Source organism: Suricata suricatta, chromosome 6 (genome assembly GCF_006229205.1).
Source record: "Suricata suricatta isolate VVHF042 chromosome 6, meerkat_22Aug2017_6uvM2_HiC, whole genome shotgun sequence".
NCBI classification, from domain to species: domain Eukaryota; kingdom Metazoa; phylum Chordata; class Mammalia; order Carnivora; family Herpestidae; genus Suricata; species Suricata suricatta.
The window spans coordinates 86,948,183-86,962,444 of NC_043705.1; the positions used below are offsets into that span (position 1 = coordinate 86,948,183).

A 14,262-nucleotide genomic window follows, 5' to 3' on the forward strand; every position below is an offset into this window, starting at 1 on the left:
AAGTCAACTAGGTGATTTCCAACTATTCGAAAAATTGATCTAAACTTCACCAGACTGTTGGAATAATAGGGTCCGAAGAGGATGCATTAGCATCACAGAAAGACCAACATGAAAACGAGCAATTAAATGGCGCCATTTGAGATCCTAATGGAGCATTTCTAGAAATGTGAAAAATTTTCCTTATACTCAGATTCTTAGAAAGTATAGAATAAAGCAAATGAGGATATCTCATGAAACAATGAGTCAGGTCCTTCAGGCAGGAGTCTGCAGATTAATTTGATTTCATGCTGTAACTTTTTAGGAACATAAAGTGTTTCTATACACAATCAGACTTCTAAAAGCACAGAAACCAGAAATCTCATTTAGCTCTATTATTACATATCATGAATAAAATTAGACAGATTAAGCAAGTGGTCAATGAATTTATCATAAGGAAATGTGGGAAAATCTAGGCTCTACTTGTTTTACTCCCAGAAATGTGGCTATTTTTCTACATTTTACTTAACTTGTAAAAAGTGAAGACTAAAATAAACCACAATGATGGTCAACAATATGTATGAATGTTAGCAATATAATATTAAAAATATTAATGTAATATTAAAACTCCAAAAAGATTATATGTAGCATAATGTACTCATTAGAAAATTAAACACCTAGGGGCACCTGGGTAGCTCAGTTAAGTGTCCAGCTTCAGTTCAAGTCATGATCTCACAGTTCATGGGTTCAAGCCCCACATCGGGCTCTGTGCTGACAGCTAGCTCAGAGCCTGGAGCCTGTTTCAGATTCTGTGTTTCCCTCTCTCTCTGAACCTCCCCTGCTCATGCTGTCTCTCTCTGTCTCTCAAAAATAAATTAAAAAGCAGAAAAAAAATTTAAAAAAGAAAGAAAGAAAATTAAACACCTAGATTTATAATGCAAGTTTTAGGGAGACACATAATTACCAAAAAAAAGTACATAAAAAGGAAAGTAAATAAATTATATGCATAGAATAAGTAGGATGGATATCCTGAACAGGAAAGGTATTAAAGGGTTGAAGGTATTAAACAATGTGATTCGATATAGCTTTTTTTCACGATGTTGTTTTGGGGGTAGGTTCACAGTTGCTTACTGCATTATAAAATATTAAATAAAAGCATACCATGCACTGATCAATGAGAACGTCATGAACCAAAGATGAATGATTGGTGAAAGATCTATCCTTGAGATCCATAAATTTGTCAGGATAGAGACATGGTGATCAAAATTTCATGATGACATGAAATTAAATATAGTCAAGTAATAGTTGATGGCCCAAACTGCTGGTTTTAGCTTATTATGTACAAAATTGCAAGAAGCATCACTCCTATCCTAACAAAAACAAAGCTGAATATCTGCAGAAATCACAATTTTTCTTTAACCCACCTGAGTGCTGAGGTTACAGCTCAAGCAACTTACTTGAACTGTAAGGAAAAATAAGCATGCCAGCAACTTTCTTACTTAAGAGAATCTAGACACTATACAAGTTGGTAAGAATAATTAAATTAAGATTTTAATGGATTGCTAAAAGCTGAATTTGAGGCAGTCTGAGAGTATACAATCCACAGGAACAACATACATGAGAATTTTTACCTGTACTTAAGTCTTCTCCTGGTGTCAGGATGGTAGAGTGGGCTAAGGTGCCAGACTTAAGTCTTCTCCACATATTTCACCAGGTGCTCACTAGAAAGACTGTGGACAGAGCAAAAGGCCAGAGAAAGCCTTCTTCATGGTGTGGGACTTGTATAGGAAAATAGCTGCACTACAGAAAAGGCACAAAGCTGTGTTCGGATCCTTCCTTAGGGGAAAAGACTGACAACATACATGACCAGATGAGAAATTTTATCAGAAAAATTCAAAGGATAAGAAATAATCAAGAGAAAATATCAGAAAAATTTTTTAAAATGCTGGAATAAAAATTTTTAATGCTAGTAAAGAGATGAAGAATATCCTCTGAAGGCTCATCAGTAGATTTGAAATAGTGATGGAAAGAATTAACAAACCTGAAAATAAATCAATAAAAATTCCCCAAACTAAAAAACAAAGATACAGAAGAATGGAAAAAACAGAACAGAGCATTCATAAGCTGTGAGACGAAATCAAACATCTAACATATGTGTAACTGGAATACTAGAAAAAGGAAGAAAGACATAGAGAGAGAGAAAGAAATAAAAGGAGAGAAAGAAAGAATAAAATGGAAGAAATATTTGAAGAGATAATGGCAAACTTTTCCAAAAGTAATAAAAGATACCAAAGCATATATCCAAAAAGTTCAGAAGATATCAGGAACAAAAACAAACCAACTGCAACAACTTAAACACATCATATTCAAACTGCTGAAGACTAAAAACAGGGAAACTCTTAAAGGCAGCCAGAGACAAAAGAAACTTTACATACAAAGGAACAAAGACAGATATTACAGCAGACTTATTATCTGAAACTATGCAAGCTAAAAGACAATAGAGTGTCACTCTTAACATCCTTAAAAAGAAAAAAAAGTAACCCAGAGTTCTACACAGGGAAACTGTTCTTCAAAAATAAAGACAAAATAAAGATTTTTTCAGAGAAACAAAAATAACAGTAATCATTGCTAGCAGACACGCACTATAATAAATGCTAAAGGAAGTTCTCCAATCAGGATGACAGCAGACAGAAACTCGAATTTTCACAAATAAATAAAGATCACTAGAAATGGCATAAATCAAGGTACATATATAATTTGCTTTTAAATTATTTTTAATTGCTCTAAAATACTACTTGAAGGTAGACCAAATAATTTAAGATGTATACTGAAAACCCTAAAGACATCAATACATTTTTTTAAAGAAGTAATAAACTATAAGCTGTGGTAGGCAGACTTCTAGGATGGCCCCTAATGATCTCTTCTTCTGATGATCACTTCATGTAATTATTTCTCCTTGAAGATAGGAGGAACCTAATGACATGCTTCAAACTAATTTGTCAAAATATAATTTGACAGAAGTAATGGAATATCACTTGTGTGATTAGTCTACAAAAGACCAATGACTTCCACATTGCTACAGACCCTCACTATTTTAGAAGAGGCCCAAATAGCAAGAAACCGAGGGTGACCATATGCCAAGAGCTAGCAAAAAACTTAAGGTTGCCAATAACCAATGAGTAAACTTGAAAGTCTATCTTTCTCCCATTGAGACTTCAGATAAGAATAGAGACACTTTGCTGATACTTTGAAGCACTGAGAGAGACCATGAAGCAAAGGACTCAGTTCAGCTGTGTCCATGTTCCTGACTCATAGAAACTGTGAGATAATAAATGTGTGTGGTTTTAAGTCACAAGTTTTGGGATAATTTGCTATGTAGCAATAGGTAAGTAATACTTAAACTAATAGTTTAAATGGAGAATAAAAAATACCCAATAAAAAAGAAAACAGAAAAAGAGAACCAAAAGAGACAGAATCAATAGAAAATAGCTCTCTAGGTGACAGACTTTAATCCAACCATATCAATAAAAGACAACATTTACCAAATTGGATTTTGAAAACTATATGCTTTCTACAAGAAATAGACCTTAAATAAAAACACAGACATGTTAAAATAGCATGGAGAAGGATATACCATGCAAGTGCTAATCAAGAAGACTAGCATAGCTATGTTAATATCAAAGTAGACATCAGAACAAGGAATATTACCAAGAATAGAAGAAGGCATTACCAAATGATAAAGTTGTCACCTTCTCCTTTATCATAGGTCATAACAAGTCTAAATGTATATGCAACTAGTAACTTTGCATGAGAACAGCATAACCTTGATATTAAAACCAGACAAAAATTATAATTAAAAAAAACTATAAACCAATATCCTTCATGAATATAAAAGCAAAAATCCTCAGTAGAATAATAACAAGTCAATTCCAATAATCCTTTAAAAATATATGTTACATCACAACCAAGCAGGTTGTGATTTCAGGAATGCAAGACTTGCTCAGAGTTTTATAATCAATGAATGTAATTCATTTTGTTATAGCTTCATGAACTTCTCCCAAGCCCCACCCCTCCTTAAACCCTGGAAACTATTAATCTGTTCTTGTTTTCTGTAATTTCCCCATTTCAAGAATGGTGCATAAATGGAACAATACAGTATGTGACCTTTTGTCATTGGCCTTTTTTGCTCAGCACAATTCTCTGGAGACTCATTCAAGTTGTTGTGCCTATCAGTAATTTGCTTCTTTTCATTGCTGAGTAGTATTCCATGGTATGGAGACAACAGTTTGTTTGTTTAATTATTCAGCCACTGAAAGATATCTGAGTTGTTTTAGATTTTTGGCTATTACAAATAAAGACGCTACAAATGTCACGTGTTTTTTATTTGATGAAATCAGACTAATCCACATTCAACCCTTTGCTTAATTCTATGTCATTAAGACTTTCTCCTATGCTTTCTTCTAAACATTTTATGTTTTTACATTTTATATTTACATGTATGATCCATTTTGGTTATTTTTTTTATAAAGTATAAGGTTTAGGTAGAGGATTATATTTTTCTACATGGATATCCAATTGTTTCAGCACTATTTATTGAAAAGACTACTTTTCTTCTGAATTGTCTTTGTAAAATATCAATTGAGACTTATGCCTTCAGGAAAATAGATATACTTTTCCCTAATTCTCCCACAAAGAATTCAAAACTAAACACCTTGGATATTATACATAAAACAAACATAAGAAGACTCTGAAAGGTGTAAAGAAGAAGACAGATGAGCTAAGGACCTCAGTACCCAAGGAACAATACAGTGTTGAGTTCCTCGGATCTTGTTTTGTCTTCTCTCACATATCCCAGACGTGCAGCTACAGCAGCCAGCAACCTGGAAATGCCAATGGACACAAACAAAAAAATCCCGATAAAAGCCTGTTCCATCTGAAAAAAATATATAGAATAGAAAGACAGAAATTTTAATAACTTCTCTTCTCCTGCCAAACACCACAGAAAAAACTGGATCCCAAACAACCCCCATGATAGCACAGGCCGAATGGAGACATCAGACTTCGACCTTTCCTCTGAATTGAAGTGGCCCTCATAACCCAATGGGTTATGTCAGACAAGGCCAAGTAGGGAGCCAGAATATTCAACCCCACTGGCAAGTAATGAACCTTCTCTTTCTTCCCACACTCCCCTACTCCCCCCTTTCCATTGCTGACAAAGTGTCAATGGACATCACATAGCAGTAGGAAGGCAAGAAAAAGAAAACAGAAAAAGAAGAAACAGAAAACATAAAATAAAATGGAAGAGTTCAACCCTCATATATCAAGAACTACATTAAAGATAAAGGGTATGAGGCACCTGCGTGGCTCAGGAGGTTGAGCATCTAACTCATGATTTCAGCTCCAGTCATGATCCTAGGGTCATGGAATCCACACTGAGTAAGGAATCTGCTTAAGATTTTTTTTCTCTCTCTCTCCCTTTGCCCCTTCCCTGCTCTTTCTCTAAAATAAAAAAAATGAAAAAATATAAATGATATAAATATATCAATTAAAAAGGAAGAGATTGGCTAAGTGGATTAAAAAACATGACCCAATTATATGTTGTGTATAAAAGCATTTCAAAAATAACCAATGATACAGGCAAATTGAAAGTCAAAGGGTGGAAAAAGAGGTATTAATTAAAAAGCAGAAACAATTATATTAAGAGCAATTATTATTAATAAGTATTATTATCAATAATTATCAATAAGTCTATTAAGTAGACTTAAGAGCAAAGAAAATTATCATAGAGAGGAACATTATATAATGATAAAGGGTCAATTCACAAAGAATACATAGGAATACTGAATATGTGTGCACCAAATAATATACAAAATAGGTAAAGAAAAACTGATAGAACTTATAGACAAATACACAATTAAAAAATGAAAATGCAAATATAAAAATCCGTGGAACATAGTTAAAGCAGTGCTGAGAGGAAAAACTATGACACTAAATGCATACATTAGAAAAGAGGAAATGTCTCAAATCAGTAATCTAAGCCCCCAATTTAAGAACTTGCAAAAAATAAAAAATAAGCCCAAAGCAGGCATAAGGAAAAAAAATTATTGAAATTAAAGAAATGGATCAAGTTCCTGGACTGCCAGTGATGACAGGTGGCTAACATCAACTGGTCATCATTCTGTCTACTTAGTTGTCCAGTGTCTCCTCAGCTGTGAATACTTTCTCATGAACACTGGCAGGTGATACTAAAATATTCACTCTGTGCCCCTTCCTATAAGTCCATCCAATGCCTCTATATCAGACCTTTTTGTGTCCAATATTCCAATCCTTCCTACCACACCCCAGATCAGATGACCAGGTCATTGATAGATTCCTATAGCTTCTCACCTTGAACCACCCCACCTATCACACGAAGTGGATAACCATTTGTACATCTCACAACTCCACCCTTTGCCCTTTCCAGTATCTTTCAGGGCCACCCTGGAACATGGTTATAGTACTGGCTTGCACCTCCAACTGAAACAATTTATTTATAAACCAAAGCTCAAACTTTTCCTCCTCTTTCATCTGGTTGTATGGGACTGGTTATATGGCCACAGATGTAAGCAGAGGGAGGAAACTAGTGTAACTTCTGTGGGTGACATGAGGATTGGACACTCTGCTCACATAGCCTGCTGCTTGTGCTGTCTGGTCCCACTAAGGAAGCTTCTGTTGGGAAGTCTTCCTTCCCAGATGTGCTATTTCTGAGTCTGCTGCTTTTTCCCCCTCTCATGGCCAAGTGATTTGTTTCTACCAAAGCCTCAAATATGTTAAAGCTATCTCTCAAATGTATGACCTTGATTTATAATTCCATTAGGGGACCCCTGTGGTTGGCTTTTCATTAAGTTTCATTCCATATCTTTTCCCACTAATGATATCTCCGACACCATAGGGTCTTCCAAATCATATAACTCAAGGAGCAGGACTGCTCATTTCCAGGGCTGGACCTACTGGAAAGCCCTTTGCTGCACTGGGTCCCACCCAAAGTTGGCAACCTTCTGTGTCACCTAATACATGAGCCTGGTCAATATTTCTAGGTGACAAATGTACTGCCTTTAGACCTAAAGAGGTCTGCCCTGCACATTCTTCAATTTTTGTAGCAAGAAATTCAGGATGCATGTGGGATTTTTTTTAACATTTATTTATTTTTGAGAGAGAGAGAGAACAAGTGGGGAAGGGGCAGAGAGAGAGCTAGAGAGAGAGAGAAAGAGAGAGAGAGAATCAGAAGCAGGCTCCAGGCTTCTCCAGCACAGAGCCCAACGCGGAGCTCAAATGCATGAACCCTGAGATCATGACCTGAGCCAAAGTCAGACCTTAACCGACTGAGCCATCCAGGTGCCCCATGTGGGATTTCTGTCTTGTTTTGTTTTGTTTTGTTTTGTTTGCTTTTATCACATACAAACTCTTTTTGTCTTTTCCCCTAAGTTTTCAGTTCCACATACGCCTTTGAAACAATTCAGGGAAAGAGACTACATCAACAAAAAGCCAATAAAATGATCTAGGTAACAGCTGATTACTACTCACTACTGAGTAGAGAAGAATGGTACTTCACTAAGAAGCATTTCTAAATTATTTTCAGAATTCTAAATCTCTTATTTATCGACTGAAAAAATAATGTATCTATTAGGGGACTGAAAAGGAGACAAATGTTTCCTTTGATCTTGGCCCCCAAATTATCCTAAAATACTCCACATTAGAATTTAGAATTTGCATAAATATTTTACTTTCCGTAGGATGAAAATATGACTTAAATAACCATTAGTCTTAACACCCAAAATAATTGTTACTATGTAAGTTGTAGGTTTTATCATAAAATAATTGAGAAATTTAGAAAAAGGAAGCCAAAAAATTTTTAAATGAGTCAAAGTTTAATTTAAAGCAGTTATATATAAATGAGGAATGAATAAAGTGGTGGTTGCAGACTCATTAATTAAAAGGAAAAGTTGGCAAATATAAAAGCCGGCAATTGTATTGCCGTGTCAATTTAAATTTTTGTGTATAAGATTAATTTAAAGGAATACAGAATAAGTACTAATGCACACTTAAAAAACACTTGCATAACACTTGTGTGCATATGATAACAATATTTAATTAAACTTGTATTAATCTGCAAATAAATACTATTAATTTACAAAGAAAGTGGTTTTTCTATTAAACTATTAAAGTCTCACTTCCAACAAAACACACCAAAATTAACATATAATTATGATTCACTATTAAGTTCCATCTTTCAACTCTTCACAGTCTTCTTTGGTAAACAGATCCAAAGATAGGTTAACCCTAAATAAAAGATGACAAATTGAATCTTGTTAATAAAAAATGTCATGGTTAATAGTCACTGAAATATTTTAACTTTTCTAAGATCACAAAACAACAGTTAGCCATATACTGTCTTTACTGTTTTGGTAACTTTTACTTCAGTTACCATAAAAAGCTTCTAATTTCTAATGGACTCAATGTGTAACTCCTATTTTTCTCCTCCGTTCCAGCTCCCGCCAATAACCTTGATGACTGCAACAGCCCCATTTACAGAAACTGTGTCACAAAATCACTGTAGCAAAGGCCTTTATCTCCAGGCCACTTGAAGGCACTCGCAAGCAAGGTTACTGCTTGGACAATGTCATTACTTGGCACTTCTGCCTTACTTCCAGGAACTCTGAAATGGTTCCTTGCTGACTTGTTTCGATACTCCTACTTTTTGTACGCCTACACTCTCCCAGAACAGTGCCATTGCCCTCCTTTGGACTGCCAAGCCCCTGATTTCCTGCAAGCTTCATTTGTATCCCCCACCACCCACACCCAGAATCACCTCTCATTACTCCTGATTAAGCCCCTAGAATCACTCTGAAACTGAGAGCTGCTTTCCATCCTAGACATCACGGGCATTCTGTCCTCCTCCCCTCTCCTCCCCTCCCATCCTTTCTCACACTGAGGTTTTCATGCACACCCACTACCAGAACTACCTACAACCTTCATGCAGCACTGACTGCTCACCACCTCCAGTAGGAAACTTCGCACTGCTCGCCTGAAATTTTTACCTGGACACCACACTAGCACCTAAAATTCAACATGCCAAAATAAAACTCAGTAGCTTCACAAAATTGGGTTCTTTCTCTCAACTTCCTTCCTTCTTATCTACTCATTCTCAGAACTCAGGATCATCTCTCTTATCCCCTATGGCCAATCTGTGTCTCCTCTCCACAAACTCTGCCACTCCCACTTAAGGGTATCTCACTTTCACTTGGACTGCTGTGAGAATCCCCAGGTTTTCATTTCCTATCTTGCCTTCATTCCAAACCTTTCCACATTAGTAACATCAGATTCTTTCTACCATGCAGATCTGATCAATCCACTGCTTTAAAATATTCTATACTGATCATGTTCAAGGTATTTGCATAGTCTTTTATTAAGTTTCCGCAAAATACTTATTAATTACAAATGAAACATAAATTTCCTGAATTTGACCATTGCTGGGTAGTTTTATGAAAGATATCTTTGTTCTTATACACACTAAAGTATTAAGGGGTAACATTTATTTTAATCTTTATTTATTTTGAGAAGAGAGAGAAAGAACATGAGCAGGGGAGGGGCAGAGAGAGAGAGTGAGAGAGAATCCCCAGCAGGCTCTATGCTATCAGCGCAGAGCCCAACATGGGGCTGGATTCCACGCACCATGAGATCGTGACTCGAACCACAATCAAGAGTCAGACACTTAACCAACTAAGTCACTCAGGTTCCCCAAGGGGTAATATTTTAAACACACAAACATACACACAAAGACAGAAAGTGCTTAAGAATGAGGATGCAAATGTGGCAAAATGTTCAAAATCAGTGAAGTTAGGTAAAGGTTATGCGGGAGTTCTTTGAATTTTTCTTGCAAACTTTCTGTATGTTTGAAATCATTTAGAATAAAGGGTTAAGAAAATGTTTCATGTTTCTTTACTGTCTACTTAACTGACTACAAATCCTTGGTCCAGTGCTCACGTAGGACCCTTTGAAATACAGTCTCAGTGGACTTTTTTACCTTGCCTCACAATGACTCCGTAAATGAGCTTTGATCAAACTATACATTCCTGGACATTTTCTTGGACTCTATGAACTTGCTCACGTCTCTGTCTAAAATATGTTTCCCTCCCCTCCCTCCCATGTACAAAAGTCTGATTTCTTTCTTCCAATGCCCATCTTACTTTTCTAGTACTTTCCAAACCTCACTAAATTGGTGTAATCTATCCCTAGAAATTCAATGAGCCCAGGTAACTAGCAAACCAAGACACAGATGAAATGAAAGGAGGAAAGACAATACGCTTTATTTAAAACATGTAATACTTTAAAATAACTGCAGAATAACCTGAAGAAATTCAGACGTCAAAGGCAGAAGAGAGATTTTAGGGTCATACGCCAAGAAAGAGTACCTGAAGCTATAAAAATGGGTAAATTATCTCAGAATAAATATGTAAAGAGAAAGTCAAACCAACAACTACTCCTAGGGCAGCATTGCATATTAAGTGGTAACAAGAGGGACAAATATAAAATATATAGAAAATACAGTCAGAAAGGCAGAAAGCCTCCAGGACACTAAAAAAGAAAAACTGAAAGTGGTAGTGAGATAACATTAAATGTGACAAGTTCAAAGAGAAAAGAGAACTAGAAGATATTAAACAAACAAAAACACACACAAAAAAACAAAAACCATGGACCATGAAGAAAGTCCTTACAACAACACTGTGAAGACAGGGCCCAAATGGAGTTTGTTAAATTTCAACAAATATTTAATGAGTGCTAGTTACTGGGTTTAAGGAAGGAAACAGGCTGGAATTAGCAATGGCTACACACTAAAAGTTGAAGTTAAGATATAAAAGAGAAAGAAACAAAAGTCTATACTTTATAATTGTTAAGTAAATGAATTGTTACCAGAAAATGATAATAAGATTCATCTTCTGAAATTGGAGTCTATGAACAACATAAAATATATGGAAAATTCAAGTTGGCCTCTAGTCCTCATTTTCTCATGAATACATTTTAGGAAATCAAAGTCATAATACATCTCTAAAACATTTATTATTAGTTTTTGTAATATGGTTTAAAATTGTAATACAAAATCACGAATTACAAGGATACTTGTTTATTTCTGGAAAATATTGCATATTATTTTAAATGGCTAAGTAATTCTCACAAGATTACTAGATGTTTAGTAGAACGCCTCTTGCTGAGGCACAAGAGAACCAACAAGATCAAGATTATGGCCAGAGCAAAATTAGCTGTAATCTGTTTATTAAAGTAATTGGATCTGGACTAACACTCAGAACAATGTCCAGGTTTCTTGCACACTGCTCTGCCTATTCAAACACCTTATTCTCCTAAAAAACCATGGACTACTTTTTCCTCCTAATCCCTTCTTCTGCCTCATTCTTCTCCTTAACTGAATAATACAATAGAATATCACTACCTTGAACATTGGTTTATATGCCATCACTACAACTTATGCTATTACTGATGCAATGTTATATGAACAGTAGCAAATTTCTAGTGTAACATTGCTTACAAAATGGCATTCTGTCTTAATTATTATCTTATGAAAACATTCTTCACAAAATTAAATTCTGCAGATTTACTGACTGTCAAAATAGAAGGTGTCATCGAGTGACTGTAGTAAGAGCCTATAGAAGCATTCAGCATGGTAGCGTGTGTATTAGGACAAGCATGTGAAGGAAAGGAATTTATCATTTGATGTGGCATTATTAGTCTCATAAATTTTATCCAATTTCATTGTTTGAGAATCCAGAATTTCCAAGTACTTTAATAAATATACTAGATTACATCTAATTTTTCTCTGACCATAGTATCAACTCAATATTGATGGACCTTTAGAACATAGTTCAACTTAAGAGTTGTTTTCCAGAAATGAAATAATGACATCAAGTCCATAAGTCAAGAGCGGTTTTGTCATGTACATTAAATTAGACTGCAGCATCCATGGAAAGGAAGTGACTATAGGAAGTGACATAGAGTATGTAACTTTATATTGCAGTTAAAATGTCTGTCTTCATCAATATGGATGAGTTTTGCAATCTATATTAAAAAGCTGGCATTAAAGTTCAGATCTCACAGGCAAGCGTGTTCCTTTTGCTCAGTAAGTTCTCATCAACATTTACCTTCTGCTCTCCTCTACTCACACCTACACTGGCAGTCTAGTCTATAACTCAGTGCTTTAAGATGTTTTGTACTTTTTAATTACGATGAACAGTTGTAGCCTCATTTCTATAGTTCTGTACGTTGAGTGTGACAATTAGGAAAACTAGCGAATGTGAACCCAGGGTGACTAACCTGTTAGGAAAGCCAGTCGTCTTTCATACAATCAAAATTGTGTTAACTTATTTTCACTGGATAGTTGTTGGTACTTCAGCCTGAGTCTATATTTTTCGTTTTCTTCAAGCATTCTAGAAATGACTTTGTATACTTTATTCCACACTAAAACCTTAAAAATATAAGCACAGTTAGAGAACACTGAGCAGAGAAGCGGAAATACGTTTTGACAGAGGCAACTGGTAGTGACTGAACTGTGTTGCATCTCAACTGATACCATGCTAATGCAATACTAGCACTTAGAGACTTAAAACATAAAGGGCTCTCTTCCGCTAATTTCCTAGCATTTCCTCTCTGTACTATTTAAAGTAACTATTCTGGATGAAGGCAATGCCTATAAAGTCCTATCTAAATGGTTCTAACACATTCAATTTTGTTTTCAACAGTTATAAAAATAGTGAATTTCTATTCCACTGGGAAACTATTTGATTTTTAACAGGCAAGTGTCTTACATCTCATATATTGGTAATAACTTCATATATTGGATTATTAGAATTAATGAAAAATATAGGTAAAACATATGCCCCAGTGTCTGGCATATAATAGTTATAGGTACATATTGGCTATTGTTCTTTTCTCTTCACCCAAGAGGAATTGGTTCTTAGAAGAAACATTTCTTAGTATGGTGGGAAGATTGGGCTCACACTCAAATTACATTTAGGGTTAGCCACCTTGAAGGCTATTTTACACTATACGTGGATTATTAACTCGTATAAATTCAAAGCTCAGGAACAATACAATTTTATGTGTCATTACCAACTAACAATGTCTTTAAACTGAAGTGCTTAAGATACATGGTGGAAAACAAAGATTTGTAGAGTTACTGAACTTTAATATGTTTAAAACACTCAAGTTACCATGACGTTTGGACAACCAGAGGTAAAAATGGTCCAGGAGTAAAGGTTCACCCTCGCTAGCTTTCCTTCTAGAAACTCAATGTACGTCCCATGTCTTTAAAAGAGCAATATGTCATGAATATAGATACATTATTCTTTTCTGTGAAATCCACAATTTCCTCCATATATTACACTACCTATCAGAGTTTGTCATATTCTGTGGAACATATATTTTCATGCTTTCAAAAATCTCCCATTCTGTTGTGATTAGAATGTGTTTGTATCTTCAAACACTGGAAGGGCTGTTCTCTATAGTTAATAAATATTTCCAAACCCAGTTCCATTTCTGCTAAGTTAATTCTATTTTCTCACTCCAGTAAATTAAATTTTCAAAAGATGGAACTATTTTTACTGTGGAATATCTTCACACATTTGTATTTAGAGAAGTTAATCTAAAATTCAAATATTGTTCATTCTCCTTTATAATAGCATACCTTTTTCTTTTTCTTCATTACTTTTGAAGCTTCATCCAAAGAAATAGGGAAATCAAACTGTTTAGCTAAATTCTTCTGGGTTAAACCTAATTTAAAAAAGAGAGAGAGTGAAAAAATGAAATGTCAAGGCCAGCACATATTTTAAAGGATTCACTATCCTGAGAACAAAGACAATTTTAAATGTCTCCTGAGCTCTCTTTGGGGATTTTTACACTTGTTGGTATATTTCTGATCACTAGATGACAGCAGTTTACCAATCAGCCAATACTATGCTGGGGGAGAAAACTAGAGAAAAATCCCCTTAGAAATGCCTAGGAAATCTCCTTTCTTTCCTGACTTGAAAGACGAGTCCCAAAAAAAGTAAGCAACAGAGTAAACAGATACCAGAGGCCACATCTTAACCCAATGCATCTCCACAATCTCCTTTCTTTTCCATTAAATTCCAGATACACATTATGCTTTCAACTATTCAAAACGCCTGTGATTCTTCAAATGTCTTGCTCTTAACCCTCCTAGCCTTTGCACATGCTGTTCTATCTGGCTAAAACACTCTG

General features: G+C 35.2%; 1 long non-coding RNA gene across 1 annotated transcript; it reads right to left on the reverse strand.

Moving 5' to 3' along the window:
* Positions 1-7,861: 7,861 nt before the first annotated feature.
* Positions 7,862-13,796, reverse strand: LOC115293869. The gene is made up of 3 exons (XR_003909639.1): positions 13,709-13,796; positions 12,340-12,490; positions 7,862-8,295 (listed from the first exon to the last, which is right to left on the reverse strand). It is a non-coding gene; the product is annotated as an uncharacterized LOC115293869 (long non-coding RNA).
* Positions 13,797-14,262: the final 466 nt, after the last annotated feature.